Source organism: Mustela nigripes, chromosome 12 (genome assembly GCF_022355385.1).
Source record: "Mustela nigripes isolate SB6536 chromosome 12, MUSNIG.SB6536, whole genome shotgun sequence".
Lineage (NCBI taxonomy): Eukaryota > Metazoa > Chordata > Mammalia > Carnivora > Mustelidae > Mustela > Mustela nigripes.
This window is the reverse complement of record NC_081568.1, coordinates 28,361,097-28,377,273: the sequence shown is the minus strand read 5'-3', so window position 1 is coordinate 28,377,273 and position 16,177 is coordinate 28,361,097. Positions and strand designations below refer to the sequence as shown.

The 16,177-nt window shown below is 41.4% G+C and overlaps 1 pseudogene; it reads right to left on the bottom strand.

Moving 5' to 3' along the window:
• Positions 1-549: 549 nt before the first annotated feature.
• The window catches only part of LOC132027489 (small ribosomal subunit protein eS6-like), a 43,474-nt pseudogene continuing 27,846 nt past the window's right edge, over positions 550-16,177 (bottom strand).

Genomic DNA, 16,177 nt, shown 5'->3' with positions numbered 1-16,177 from the left:
AGTGGGTCCCTTTGAACATAGCTGGACGGTCCTTCAAATTCAAACTTTAAAAGCAGGCGGACTGACTGGAGATTTATAGAAACGATCTCTCAAATTGGGGGGAAAAAAACCCCCAAAACCAAAAACTCCGTTTCGTTAATAAATGTGGCTTACTGATTGACATAAAATAAACTTACATACTTAAAGTATACAATTTGATAAGTCTAGACATATGTATATACCCCTGAACTCATCACCATAATCAAGCTAGTGGGCATAATCATCACGTCCAAGACTTTTCCTCTTGCCCCTTCCTAAGCCAGCCCTCTCCCCTCTTCCCGGGCCCTGGTCACACCGCTCCCACACACTAGGCAACTACAGATCTGCTTTCTTTCCTATGAGAGTTGTCTTCACCTTCTAGAAATTTATATAAATGGAATCACACATGTAAACTCTTTTTTGTCTGGCTACTTTCACTCTATTTTGAGATTTATTTATGCTGACTGACTTTTTACGTCTAATCTTAGATTAATTAATCTTATGTTAATCTTTTATTACTATTAGAAAATCTCATTTTTGATTGGATTCACACCTCGAGGTAGAAGCTCCCAGAATGAACAGCCTCCTTCTCTGGGCAATCTGTTCCTGGTGTTTTTCTTTGGCTTTCTCCAGTCTCTTGGCCAAAAGTATAGCATATTTTGCAGGCTGCTCCTTATTTTTCTTAATATGCTATTTCATTTGGGCAATATGCTGACATTTGTGTCGTGTGACTCCGGGAGTAACACGATTTTGAATCTTGATTGCTCTGGGTCTTGGTTTCTTACTGTCTTTGTGCAGGGGCTTTCTCACCACCTACTGGTGGGCATTATCTTCTTTAGAGAGGTTCGAAAGTTTGCGGATTCTGCTAGCTCTTTTGAGTCATAGGCGGCAGGGCACAGTAATATCAGTGTGTCCAGAAATATCCTTCTCTCTCTCTCTCTTTTTTTAAAATTAACAATAACCAAGTTGAGAACACTAAGATCAACATCCACAGTGCAACCTGGAACAGATTTGTGCTTTTTTTCTTCAGTCTTCCTTGGTCGTAATAGGAATGCCCCTTACATGGTAGCGGGCAGACATAGCCATGGGTTAAGACACCTTGCTTTATGCGGAAGCCTTGTCTGTCATTCCCACCACTGACTGGGACCACACAATCCTTCCATTCTTCGCCCAGAGCATCAGCACCCACTTCTGTGGTCATATCCTTCTCATAAATTTGCATTTATTGTCCCCTTCAATGAGTTTCTGGCAGCCAGTAGTTGGGAAAGAGATGTTCAGCTTCACCCTGAAGCAGATGACCACCTCTGAGGTGCCATGAAAAAGAACCACGCGGAGTGAACCTTGTTAGTTTGTAACTTTCAAAGAATTGGTCTATTTAAAAATTGTTAAATTGATTGGCATAAAGCTGCTCATAATAGTTCCTTATGATTCTTTTACTATCTGTAGAATTTGAGGTAGTCACCTCTGTCATCTCTAATATTATTAATTTTTATTTTCCCTATCTTTTTCCTCTAATGATTCTGTTTAAAGGTTCTTCAATTTTATTGATATTCTCAAACAAGCAGCTTTTGGTTTATTGATTTTTGTTATTTTTCCAGTTTTGGGTCATTAATTTTTGCTCTGATATTTATTCCTTCCTTCTTTCTACTTTACTTTAATTCTTTGGTATAATTTGCTTGTCTTTTTAAAATTTTTTAGAGTTGAAGTTGAAGTCATTGATTTGAGAACTTTTTTCTTTCTAATATAGTAGTTACAACTATATATTTATCTCTATGGACTGCTATAGCTACATCCTGCATATTTTGATATTGTTTTTCTTTCTTTCTTTTTTTTTTTCATTTTAAAATACTTTTTAATTTATCCTTCATTTATTTTTTGATCCATTAAGTTATTTAAAAGTTTATTACTTACATACCTTAAATATACACAGTTTCGTGTCAATTATACCTAAATAAAACTGTCAAAAACCTATATTACTTAGTTTCCAAATATTTGGGCATTTCCCAAGTATCTTGCTGTTATTGGTTTAGAATTTAATTTCACTGTGGTCAGAGAAATACTTTATATGACATGAATCCTCTTAAATTGACACAGATTTTATTGCTCAGAATGTGGTCTATGTTCCGTGTGCAAATGAAAAGAATATGTATACTGTTGTGTGGAATGTTCTAGAAATGTTAGGTCAAGCTGACTGTTGTTCAAGATGTCCGTATCTTAACTGATTTTCTGTCTACTTTTTCTAGTAGAATTATTAAGAGATGGATATTATTGAAAGATAGATATTAAAATCTGTATTTATAGCTATAGATTTGAAAAAATTTGTTCTAAAGTTCCATCAAATTGTGTTTCATGCATTTTTGAAGTTCTATTATTAGATAAAACTTTTTTGGGATTGTTATGTTCTCCAGAAGAATTGACAGATTCCTTTATCATTCCATAATGAGCTTCTCTATCCCTGGCAATATTCTTTACTCTAAAATCGGTCTCATATTAAAAGAGTCACTCTAGTTTTATTCTGATTAGTGTTAGTTAACATGGCACATCTTTCCCCATCTATATTAGTTTCCTATTGCTGCTGTAACAAATGACTATAAACTTAGTGACTTTAAACAACACCAATTTGTTATTTTATAGTTCTGGGTTTGAAGCCTGAAATTGGTCTCCTTAGGTTGAAGTCAAGGTGTCATCAGGGTTTGTTCCTTCTGGAAGCTGTAGGAAAGAATCCATTTCCTTGCCGTTTCTAGTTTCTAGAAGCCTTGGCTCATGGCTTCTTCCTCCATCTTTATAGCCAACAGCATAGTGTCATTACATCCTCTTACTCATCTCTGTTTCCACTGTCACATGGCTTTCTCTTGTTCTGACCTTCCTATCTCTCTCTTATAAGGACTCTCATGATTACAGTAGGTCCACATGGAAATTTTGTCATCTCAAGATCCTTAATGACATGAGTGGGATCCCTTTTGCCATATAAGGTAATGTGTTCATAGGTTCCAGGGATTAGGATGTGGATATTTTTCAGGGGACTATTTTTTAGCCTACCAAACCATTCTTTTCCTTTTAACCTGTTAGTTTCTTATATTTAAAGTGTTTATGGTAGGAAGCAAGTTCTTTTTCAAAAATCCTCTTAATTACAGTGTTTAGGCTATTCATGTTTAATATGACTATTGATAAAGGTGAATTTAAATCTTCACTTTGCTTTGTGTTTGCTCTTTGTCTCATCTGTTCTTTGTTCTCTTTTTCTTCTTTTGTACCTTTAGTCTGCTATAATAAAATGCCACAGACTGGGGTGCCTAGGTGGCTCGGTGGGCTAAAGCCTCTGCCTTCAGCTCGGGTCCTGGGATTGAGCCCCGCATCGGGCTCCCTGCTCGGTGGGGGACTTGCTTCCCCTTCTCTCGCTCTGCCTGCCTCTCTGCCTACTTGTGATCTCTGTCTGTCAAATAAATAAATAAATAAAATCTTAAAAAAAAAAAGCCACAGACTGAGTGGCTTAAAAATAATAGAAATTTACTTCCAGTGATTCTGGAGACTAGAAGTCCAAAATAGGGTACATGCTTGCATGATTGGGTGAAAGCACTCTTCTCGGTTGCAGACTTCTGTTTGTGTCCTTACCCAATAGAAGTAGATGGGGTATCTCAAAAGTCTCTTTTCTAAGGGCACCAATCCCATTCATGAAGGCTCTGTCACCATGATCTAATCGCATCTCAAAGGCCCAACTCCCAATGCCATTACTTGGATGTTAGGATTTCAACATATGAAGTATGAAGGGCTAATTCAGACCATATCATGCGCTTCTTTTGAATTAAGTATTTTTGATGATTCCATTTCGTCTCTGTTTTTGGATAATTGCTGTAATGCTGTTGTATTTTTTAGTGGTTGCTTTGTGTTTAATAGTAAACATCTTTAACTTATCATAATATATGCTCATGTGATATATAATTTCAAATATATTAGAACCTTATTATGATATACTTTCATTTTTTCCTCTTAACCTCTGTGCTATTATTATTTATTCTATTTTTATATACATTATAAGCTTCACGATGTTTTTTCTTTAAAGTCAATTATCATTCCAAAAGATTTAAACAATAAGGGAAACATCTGATTTATATTTACATAGTTATACTTTCTGGTGCTCTTTATATCCAGATTTCTAATGATAAAATTTTCTATCTGCCTGAGTTACTTTATCTGATGTTTCTTATAGTTGTGGTCTGCTAGTAATGTCTTCTTTCAGCTTTTATATCTTTAAAAAAACAATTATTTCACATTTTTAAAAAAAAAGATTTTATTTACTCAAGAGCAGGGGGAGGGGCAAGGAGAGAGAGGCAGAGAATCCCAAGCAGACTCTGCACTGAGTGAGGAGCCCAGATGGGGGCTCAGTTCCACTACCCATGAGATCATGACCTCAGCCAAAATCACAAGTCAGACACTTAACTGACTGAGCTACCCAGGTACCCTAATTATTTCATATTTTTTAAAAAAGATATTTTTGCTGGATATAGAATTCCATTTCAGTACTTGGAATATGTGCTCTAGTCCCTTCTAAATCGCATTCTTTTCACTGGGAGTGTGCTATAATTATCTGGTAAATTATCTTTCTTTTTTTTCTTTTCTTTTTTTTTTTTTTTTGCATATTATAACCTTGGTAATAGGCCACATAATGACCTCCCTGTGTGTTTTTAAGATTTTTCTCTTTATCACTGGAATCTCTTTATTAATGCAATCTCATTGTGAGGTACTTCAGTTTTCTTCATGTTTCTAATATTGGATTTTGCTGAATGTCTTAGAGCTGTGAGTTTATAGTTTTCATTAAATTCCTGACCATTATTTCTATTATTATTATTATCTCCTTTTCCTACTTCAGGAACTCCAATTACCTATGTAACAGACCACTTGAAGTTGGCCTGGATCTCACTGATGCTCTCTTCATCTTTCTCTTCAGTCTCTTCTGTTTTTCATTTTGAATACTTTTGTTATGGTATCACTAAGCTTACCAATCTAACAGTATGATTCTTTGGGGTCTTGCTTTTAGATTTTGTTAAGCAGGACCAGAAAGCTTTTAGTCTAGGACTAATTTTCACCCATTATGAAGGTAAAACTTGTATATATGCTAATAGCCCTGAACTGTGAGGTTTTCTTCTCTGGTTTGTGGAACCAGGGACTGTTTTTTGGCAATGTATGACCTTTTGTCTAATCTCATTGGGTATCCCCACCACCCTGACCTCAGTGGGCTTCAGGTAATTTCCTGATACACAAATGTTGTTCAGCACTCAGTCAAAGACTTATGGTGGGTTATCTGCTGATCTCAAGAGCTCCTCATTAAGCCCTGTTCTTTCCAGTACACTCCTATGCAAACTCTACCCATTTTGGTCTCCTCAGACTCTCAGCTATGTCTCTTCAACTCAGGGATGATGCTGGTTCCAGCTAATTTTTCCTTCTTCTTCCACATCCTGAGAACTTCTCTAAGCAGTAAGGTGGGACAATTGCAGATTCATTTTATTTTTTTCTCCTCTTTTAGTGTTCGCTGTGTTTTATTACCTGCTGTTCAATGTCTTGAAAACCATTGTGTCATCATTTAATCTGGCTTTTTAGTTGTTTCAGCTGGAACAGTAATTTAGTTCGTGACATTTCATTTCAGTTCATGGTAGAAGTTCTGCAACACTTCACTTAATTTTTTTTTAAACTCAGTGTTTATTTAAGTAGGAACTCCACTATTATATTTTAAGTGTTTATGTATTTCTTTCATTAAGGGATTTGACAGAGAATTGGGTGGCTAGAACATGAGAGGTAAAATAAAAGATACCATTTCCCAAAATGCCAATGAAGTGCCTCTGAAATGAGAATGGAAGTCAATTGGAAACTAGAATATTCTTTATAAGAATTGATGTACTCATCTACATTTATCCACCTATTATGTAAATATTGAGAGACAATTATTCAATTCTCATGTTTCTGCATTTCTGACCTTTGTTTTAGACTATCTTCTCAAAGATTTTTATATAGCAAGTGTCTTGAAAGATAGAGATAGAATCTTCTAGAACAAAAGACAAGATTGCCTATAAACCTCGGATAAAAAAGATTTCTCCCACTAGAGCCAAGGTCAGGCTTTTTGCTTTGTTTCCTTTTTGGCCATTATAAAAGATTCAGGTTCTATAAACTTTCCTGTAAAACAACCCCCTATGTGTGTGGGTGTCACTTGGTTCTCTTCTCATTGCCTTGTGGGAATTTGGGCTTGAGGAACTGGCACCAATATTCAGATGTTTATGCTGTTTGCTGTGCCATGAGTCGTAAAGTCTTGTCTCTGACCCTGGAATCTTGTATCTTCTGCCAGCATCCATGAAATTGTGTAAGGCCAGTTTGTTTGCTTGCTTGCTTACCTCCATACATACCAGATTCTTTATCGTTTTGACAGTCATATAGAGCATGTTATACCTAGTCTACAGGCAATTTGACTATGTTTCCTTATACCAACAAGATCCAAACTTACAGAAAGTGGCAGATGTGGAGTTGATGAGGAAGGTATGAGAAGACTCCGAAAGAATGACAGCTATGGTATGACCATGTTCTGTGGCTCATAAGTAAGTAAAGCATTATTCAAACACCAGGTGGTGTTACTCTAACATACTTATTAAGGAATCTGAGGATATTTGGCATGGAGAAGGGAGGACTTGGCAGGACAATATAGCCATAACCAACTATGGGAAGAGCTTTGAGATGAAGGGTGGAAATATGTGGTGTGGACACTTAGTGAGATCTAATCCTCTTTCTAATCTTATGTGGGTACTGCACATATAATCAGATGTGACCCTCAATTAGTGGGAAAGGAACTGCTGCCAAAGAGAAATCTCATGTGCATATCACCAATAGCCATTCTGTTTAGGCTACGAAAGATGAAAATATACAAATATAAAGGGGAGAATCTCCATACTTGGGCATAGGGCTAAGGAGGGTCCTCTAGGGGTGACTGCTGTCCTCGGCCCCTCTGGCCTTGTCACTGCAGTGCCAGACTTCTAACACCCTAAGACTTCTTTTTTTTCAGTAGGTGAGACGTGCCTGAGGCTTTGTTCTATCTTATCCACACAGCAGTCAACAACCATGACCCATGAAAACTGGTGTATGAATGCATCTTCAGCTCCCTCCCCTCTTGGGTTTGGTAACTTCAAAGCACATGTCCTAACTGGCTCTTCATGTTCCCAAATGGAGTTACGCTCCAGTTATTTACAGCAGAAGGGAGCTCTATCTGGCACTGTTTATTTGTTGCCTTCTTTCTCCTGTCTCATCTCCCTTTTTTTTTTTTTTTTCATTGTTACTGGGATCACCTCCCCAACAAACTCCATGCACTTGACTCCTTTTATCAGGATCTGCAAACAAACTAAACAGGTAAAGGGAAAGGGATATGGACACATTAAAAAAAAGTTCACATTTGATGTACTGTCCCACTACTAATTTGAACATCAAAAAGAAAGTTGATAATCCTCTCTGTGGGGCTCTGAAGCTAAACTCTAATGCGGTTATTGGCAAGAGGAATGGGTTTTTTAAAATGTCCCATAGGACATGTCCCCTTTGAAGGAGAAAAATGCCCTGAAAGTCGTGGTACAATGCATACTCAGGAACATAAAACAGATGTCTTTAAAACCCTATCAGTGATGTGGTGCCTGGGTGGCTCAGTGTGTTGGAGCCTCTGCCTTTGGCTCGGGTCATGGTCCCAGGGTCCTGGGATCGAGCCCCGCATCGGGCTCTCTGCTCAGCAGGGAGCCTGCTTCCTCCTGTCTCTCTGCCTGCCTCTCTGCCTACTTGTGATCTCTGTCTGTCAAATGGATAAATGGAATCTTTAAAAAAAAAAAAAAAACAACCCTATCAGTGAGGCTGCGAGTCCAGAGGGCTATGATGGCTCCCGCCTTGTGTTTTATTTGCTGGCAAGATATTTTGGATTTACCAGAGCTTCTGGGGTTGCCATAGTATTTGTAAACAAAACTGTGATCAACAAACTCTGGGGTGGTACAATAATGCTAAGGGAAGTTTGGGGGAAGGTAGGGTACTCTTGCTGGGAAAGTCTTGAAAAATGACATCTCGGAAAGGTCATAGAGCACAAAGCAATGGAACTGGCTGCCTTGCTGATTGGAGCAGTCGCACTGATTCTGTTCCCTCCCTCTTTTCCTCTTCCAGCCTCTTCTCAGCAGACGTTTCACTATTCTTCCATAGAGATGGGAAAGAAGCTAAGACCATATGAGGAGATTTTCTAGGTGACACAGAACGTGTGGCAGAGGGATAACCTCCTCTTAAGTCTCTGAAAATGAGTCAAACATTCTGTTGAGTAGTTCAGAACTGTCTGCTCTTCTCTCTTCTCTAAAAGATATTCATTGCACATGGGGCGCCTGGCTGGCTCACACCGTTAAGTGTCTGCTTCTTGCTTTTGGCTCAGGTCATGATCTCACGGGTCTTGAGATCTAGCCCGGAGTCTGGCTTGGTGCTCGGTGGGGAGTTTGTTTGAAGATTCTCTCCCTGCCCCTCCTCCAGTCTCATGCTCTCGGTCTCTCTCAAATAAATGAATAAATAAATAAATAAATAAATCTTTTTAAAAAAAGATTTTAAAAACACTTTTTACGCAATTAGAAAATGCAGAGCTCTGCACTGGATACTGGGGAATATAAAGATTAAGATACAGCTCCTGTCTTCAGGAAGCCACTGACCACTAGGGGACACTGTAGAGTGATGAACACATTGACAGTGACACCAGTCGTAGGGGTCAGCAGAGGAAGGAGTGGGTGACTTGGGGTGGGCTCTGTCTTCCTTGCAGGGCAGGATGGGTCAGTGATAACAGCATTTATTGAGCACTTAGTATACGCCAGGCATCATTCTAAGTATATACATGCATTAACTAATATAAAACGGCACAAGTACTATTAATATCCCCAGTGAGTAAACTGAGAAGTTAAGTAATATGCTTAAGGTCACAGAGCTGAGCCAGAATTCAGTGCCCCAGAGTGCAGTCTTAATAAACACACGATGCTGCAAAAAACCATCTGTGGGGCTAAGGATAAGAAAAGTAGGTGTAGGTTAGTGATCTTTAACATATTTTTTATAGGTGCTCTGGTAAGAGTATAGAGTCCTAGGTGTGAGACTAAAATCCAGGATTTCCCTATTATATTAGAGTCCTTAAGCAAAATGACCACAAACTACCTATTTCAAAAAACTGTGTTTCTAGAACCTGTTTAGAAATTCCTCTTCTCCCAAAGATGGTGACTAGGATTCAGGCAGGCTGCCAGAGGTTTATGCATCAAAATGTAAACAAGACAGGATCCTTAGAGTATCAAGAGCCATAATTTTAGTCCACCAGTCTTCCCAGAGCCAAATCATTGTCATTATCTTTTTTTTTTTTTTTTTTTAAGTTGGCTCCATGCCCAGTGTAGAACCCAGCATAGGGCTTGAACTCACGACCCTGGAGATCAAGAGTCACATACTCAACTGACTGAGTACCCAGGTGCCCCTTATTATCTTGATCAAGATCATTATCTTGAAAATGGAGACCCTTGAGAGCTTTGGAGCAGAAGAGTCCCAAACAGGACCTACTATGCGAAGGCTGGCCCAAGGCAGAGCCAGAAAGAAGCCAATTTGCAGAGGGAAAATGCCTAGAAAGAATGAGTGTGTATCTAATTCAGAATGAGTTTTCTGACAATGTAGAGATATTGGATGGACCCGAGGCAAGGGGAGCCTTGATAAGAGCAAAACAGAAATGACGAGAAATGGGCTTTTAGCATGTAGGTGGTGAGGACTCTGACGTGGCTTCCTTCAATTTCAGCAGGGAGACCTGGGCCAGGGTGGGACAGAGACTTCTTCAGGACCATGGAGGGGCTAGAGGAATGACCTCATCCTTTGCTATAGGCAGGGAAGTCAGGTATCCTGGCCAGCAGGACAGTCGCCTGGAGGGTGGAGGCCTTGTGCCTCGCAGGAAGAAGGAAAACAGGGAAAGCCTGGATGGACTTGCTTAAATGTTTAAACAGAAGCCAAGCTACTGAGTAATGCACCATGGTGTTCAACTGTCCTCACCGTGAAATTTCCTCAGGTATGTCAAAGTTCATTTGGGATCTTGAGCGGACTGTGCATGGTGGACTTGAAAAGGCTAGATTCAGAGAGGAGAGAAGAGCAGCAAATTGGGTCTCGACATGCTCGTTAATAGAAAATCCCTCCTTCTTACTTTCTCTCCCTCCTTTCATTTAAAAAAAAAAAATAAAAAGGAGAAATGCACACAATTTGAAAGGACACAGAGGTCTGTAAGATCAGTGAAGAGAAAAGCAGCAAATTGTATAACATGCCTGTCTGGAGAGGGGCTTTGGGAGTCTGACTCTAAAATGTAGACTTTCAACCAATCCTGTTTATTTTTAGCTCCCTTGTTTAGCCTCTCTTTCTAGAAGTACCTGCTGGGTAACTTCTAAAATTTTCAAGGGTTCTTTGGTACAAATCAAATTGTTTCTCAGCTTTCTGGTTTAGGGAATACATTACTTACTTTTTTTCCCCCAACATTTTGCTCTTAGTTCCTGCTCTCATGGACTACTGGCCTTTTAGATTTATGTCTTAAGAAAAAAATAACCCTCTCCTGGCATTTTTAGGGGTGTTTTGGGAGGGGAAGATAGTAGGCAGTTCTATTCCATCTGCAGATTTTGTCAAAGGTCACTTACCTCCATTTTAAAAAATCTTTATTCGGTGACTATGAAAAATCAACTGTAGAAGTCAATACAGATGGGATGTGGGTTCAGTTGGGAGTCTGTCTGGTTGGTCAGCCAGCCAGTCAGTCAGTCTGTCCATCAGTGTCTTATCCAATGACCAAGGACCCATTTTTTGTGTTAGTCCCAATGTTTTTAGCTGATACTGGTTTCAAAAGAGATATTAAATCAGATGGGAGGTAGGTGTGCAGAGATAAGATCACCTCATCATCTTTTAGGGACAAATAGTAAATCGCTAGTCTCTTTTGCACTTTTTTTTTTCTTTCAAAGATTTTATTTATTTATTTGACAGAGATCACAAGTAGGCAGAGAGGCAGGCAGAGAGAGGGGGAAGCAGGCTCCCTGCTGAGCAGAGAGCCCGATGCGGGGCTCAATGCCAGGACCCTGGGATCGTTTCCTGAGCTGGAGACAGAGGCTTAACCAGGCACCCCTCTCTCTCTTGTACTTTGAAGCAAACTTTCCCCTACTGATTTTCTGGATCCATACCTGAAGATTCATATCACTGAAGAGACAAATCATGGCATCTCCTGGAGATAGAAGAGCAGGGGTGAAGCTATCCATTGGATAGAAGCCTCCAGCTGAGGGCAGAGGCCCAGCAAAAACCTCTCTTCCTACACTGTTAACTGATTCTCTGTTATCACTTAGGAAAAGCCAAGAAGAGGTGACAAGAAAGGAGAAGCTTTTGCTTAAGTATATTGGAGAGAGCAGAAATTTTCATTCATGTACTGATAGGAATTTAGGGAAAGGAAGAAAATGCCTTATCCTTCACATTTTCTATAACTGATGGCTCCTTGCTTGGGGACACAAATGTGCTTGAACAGGGACTACATCATGTAACCTGATGGGTCCTAGTCCATCAGGGGCTCTGGATGGTGAGTCTGCAGGTCCCAAGATTGTGGCAGGGAGGGAGTGAAGAATACAGATGCTGAAGGAAAACTTGCTTAGCTTCCCAGCTGTGTAGACAGTGGATGGGTCCTACTGGATGCTCATAGTGCCAGGGCAAAAACCTTTTATTTCCTTGGGGCAGTGGCATAGGTGAGTTGGCTCATGGCTTAATGGAATGGAGCCCCAGGAGCAGCTTTTGGAACACAGCTTCTCTGGATGTCAGCCTTCCTTGGCTTGTCTTAGTGCCTCATGCCATGTGGTCCACTTTAGAGATTTCACTGCCAAGACTTGGAGAATTTAGGATCGTCCCCTCTCAGAATGAGTCAGCCCTTCTCCACAGCCACCAAGAAGTTCGAACAAGAGTGTCCATAGGAGCTGGGGGTGGGGGCATTACCTAAGACTTATCCTCCACGCTCTGAGGTCATTCTACCGATGTGGGATAACATTTTGCATGGAGTATCAGACTTGAGGGACAACTGAGCATGCTAGTTAACAGTGAAAATCCCATATTTTCCCAGTAGAGTTTCTTCAGTTCAAGTGGTCATGCCTGGCCATCTTCATTTCTTAAAAACCAAGTCCTCAGTCAGTTCTTATATGTGTTAAACATCTGAGACTGAGGCTGTTTCCCAACTTCATTAGATTCACCTACTTTTTAGGCTTCTTTCTGCAAGATTTAATCCAGAGCGTCTGGAACGGAGTACGGCAATTCGTATTTTCAGCGGGTATGCCAGGTAATTCTTATCAGAAAAGTTGGAGAAACCCTGCCCTAGGCTGAGGGATGTTGGGGAGTGAGGACTGGCCCAGGGCTTCTCTACTAGGCTAGTTCTCAGAATTACCCAAGGAGTTTAAGAAGGTATGTACAGGTATCCCTTACTTTTCGAAGGTTCGCGTTACACCACTTTGCTTTCATGAAAGCCCTACATTAGTGATGTTTTTGTTAACTGAAAGAAATCCAAAGATGATTTGCAATTTTTGTGATGAAAAGCAAAAATAGCACTGAGCATTTGCTTTGCGGTGGGTCCTTATAGGGGCAGCACCCCCAGAGCAATAAGAATATCTCTGACAAGCTTCTTCCCTGGGAAACATACTTAGTGTCTCAGCATCAGGAGGCCGAAGTTTGGAACTGTGCCTGGTCTCTATTTATTTTGTGCATCTGTTAGCAAACTCTGTCCTAGGATATCAGAAAGGCTGTCAGAAAGAGAGGTTATGTTTTGGATCTTGGCACTAAAAAAATTTTCCTCCTAAATTAACAGTAATTGTTTCTTCATTTTATGCCACCTTGGCTTAACAGAGATGTCATAGGAACATTCCACTTTTGAATAGTGGGGGAAACATGTAGCCCACTCCTCATGACTAATTCAGTAGTTTCATATCATATAATTATAATTATTATGCACACATCTGGGCAAGCAACACCACCTATGCCCTCCTTCCAACTGGTCTGATTTCCATGAATTGCAGAAGGCAGATTTTACCACCAGCAAGAAGCATTTGAAAAGAGCTTCTTTTCTCTTCTGGAGCGGGAGTTTTCTTGAGAAACAATGATGGCGGTTTCATGTCAATTTATAGTTGACGTAGCACTTTTGCGTGCTTTATCTAATTTGATTGTCACATTATAGGGCTACAGGGGAGATATTTTCATTCTGTTACTCTGCAGATGAGGAGCCTGGGGCTCAGAGAAGATGAATAACCTGCCCAAGATCCCACAGCTTGTGTGTAGGTATGGGTGGGAGCAACTCACTGTCTCTAGTCCTATTTAAGTAAGGGGGGGAGGCAAGAATATTAACGAAGCCTCATTTGCCCAAGGGATTAGGGTAACACTGATGTGGGTCTCATCTGTGGGTGAAAAGGCCAGCTCGGGCTTGGACAGAGAAGAGGAGGAAAGAGTTATGATGCTAATATACTCACTTTTATTTGCTCCTGCAGTCACTGGTAGCCTTTGGTGGGATGTTCCCTTTGAAGTTGCCCACCTCCCTGTCTTCCAGGGTGAATGTGACCTAAACCAGTCTACACTCTGCTATGATCAGATTGAGGCCACACTGCAGCCCTTGACCGAGGACAGGGGGAATTTGGGCTGCACAGAACATTTTTCTTTATACAAAGGATGCTGACCTTTTGGGGACTAACCCTTGACATCGTTAATACCAGTGAACGAGGCCAGATGGACCTACCTACTTTGACTGTAACAACAGTGACATAATCACCACTGACATTTCGCAACTTGTCAGATGCTCTGGGACGTTGGCGAGGTTTGGGAGAGGTGGACTTCTTTTTCCTGTGACTCCTCATTAGAACCCACACCCAACAATGGCCAGATAAACATTAATTGACAGGAACAGAGACTCCAAGTGAGGCCTTGGGCTAGGGGACCAAGGGGTGAGAAGACCCTCTCATCCCCACAGTGGAGACTGGGTCACCCTGGACCCTGCCTCGTACTCTTATTCGCAGGAGAACAACCGTATCCATCCCAGCCAAGGAGGTCCTGGGGAGAAGCAAAAGTTTTAGAGAAGAAAGAGCAACAGGGGCCTCAACACCGTTCGCCAGGCCCGTGCTTGTGATCCGAGTGTAATTTGCTCGCTGTTGTAATGAAGAGGGAAACAAGAGTGAGGGGTGAAGAGTGAGGTGGAGCCAGCCGCAGAGTGATCCAAGAGTGGCTGGCTCCCTGGCAGGTTTGATTGTATTGGCCTGCGTTTCTTTGGCTGCCAACGTATTCGGATCCAAAAATGGCATGGAATGGCTGGCACCAGAATTCTCCTTACCACACACTGGGAAATGATCCCAAACCATTGGAGCAAAATGTGAGAGTAAGATTTGGCTAGGTAAGGGGTAGAAGGAGCAGAGGGGTGCAGGGCAGGGAAGGAATTCAGAGTCACGAAGAAACAATATTTTGTTTTCCCATCTCGATCACCAGTCAAGTCACCAGCCCCTGAGCCGGCGTGAGAAAGGGAAGAATGAAGGTGGAGTGAGAAAAAGAGAGTGGAAGTGGAAGAAAGAAACCCGTAGTAAGGAAACTGACCCTGAGGAAAGAGGGGAAGAAGGAAGTGGCTTGGTTTCTGGGCGTGTGCACGAGTGCGTACACATGTGTACACACGCACATGCACACACACATCCCTCTCTGCCAGCTTTATGCCTGCAAGTTAGCCAAGAATTAATTTTTGGATTGCTCATCTTAACCATCCCCTTTTAAAGTATGATCATCATTAAAAACATTTTTTTTTCCCTTTATGAGTCCCTTTCCTTAAACCACACTAATGTTATTTGGACCACATTAATAGCTAATTTCATGTTTACTTATTTTTCTCCCTTGAAGCCACACTTTTGACCTCTAATTGAACATAAATACCTTTCATGGGCAGAGAAAGTATTGTTTTTCTTATTTCCTACTCTGCACCCTGGAGCACCATGCATGTTCCTTTGCACAGGGCCACGTGCTTCATAAACGCCTAATTGGTGACATCGTCAGAAGAAGGAAGGATTCATGGTTTTCCTGGGCAGCATCAATAAGCAGCTGGGAGATACCAGGCCAGCCGCTGTTCTGCCAGTGTGAGCTTTGCTTTGTATTCCAGAACGTTCAGCCCACTTTGTGGTCACCTGGTCCCTCAAGGCTCAGCATTTCATCTCATCACAAACGTCCGAATCTGGCGTAGTTTGGAACCCTGCACTAGGACTGCCCTTGAGATGTGCTTTCCAGGCCCGTGTTCTCAGTGATACTGTGTCCTCATGCGGTACTTCTGGTACTTCCGCTAATCTGACTTCCTTGGCTGGGGCCCAGTGAAGGCCTCTGTAACCCTGTTTTCTGAGCCAAGGGGAGTCATGTTATAGCAAAGATCCTGCGAAACAAGAATGCCCAACTATGCTTTGAAAAGAATTTCAGAAAGTTCTGAGTCAAGCTTGCCATCTGTTGAAACCTTTTTTTCCCCACTAGCCCCACCCACATTGATGAATGAGATTCCTAATTCACTCAGAAGCACATTCCAGTCTCCTCTCCAACTCCTAAGGGAGAGAGAATGTACACCTGGTTGCAGTCATGCCTGCTTGGAGTTTCCACCCCAAGAATTCCTAAGGAAACCTAACAGAAGGTAAATGAAAGAAGAGGTTCAGACAACTGGATCCCTACAGGCTACCTCACTACTGAAATTTTACTAAACTAGGAGAGGGCTGAGGCCCCGTGTTGGTGCCTCTACAGACGACATGGAGAGACGAGGTTATTGGTTCTGAGAATGTAAAATCCCAATGTTGCTGGGAGAAAGCGGAGTCAGCTTGGCCAGAATGCTGCTCCTAGAGATTCTGGCTCAGAGGGGCTGAGGCCCAGCTGGGAACCCGATGTAGAAAATCTGCAGACTGTGTTGTCAGAAACCCAACATTTGTAAATCCCAAGGCTGGATGTTGGTCCTCGGCACCTTTTGTCACCCTTACTGCCGTCACCACTGCCATCTGGGGAATATTTATTGTCTGATGACCCAGGTTCAACTCACTGCAAAGCAAGCACATTCCTCGCCAGACCACATAATGTTTCCAGGGCCCCCAGCACCTGCGAGATGCTTGTATGGTGT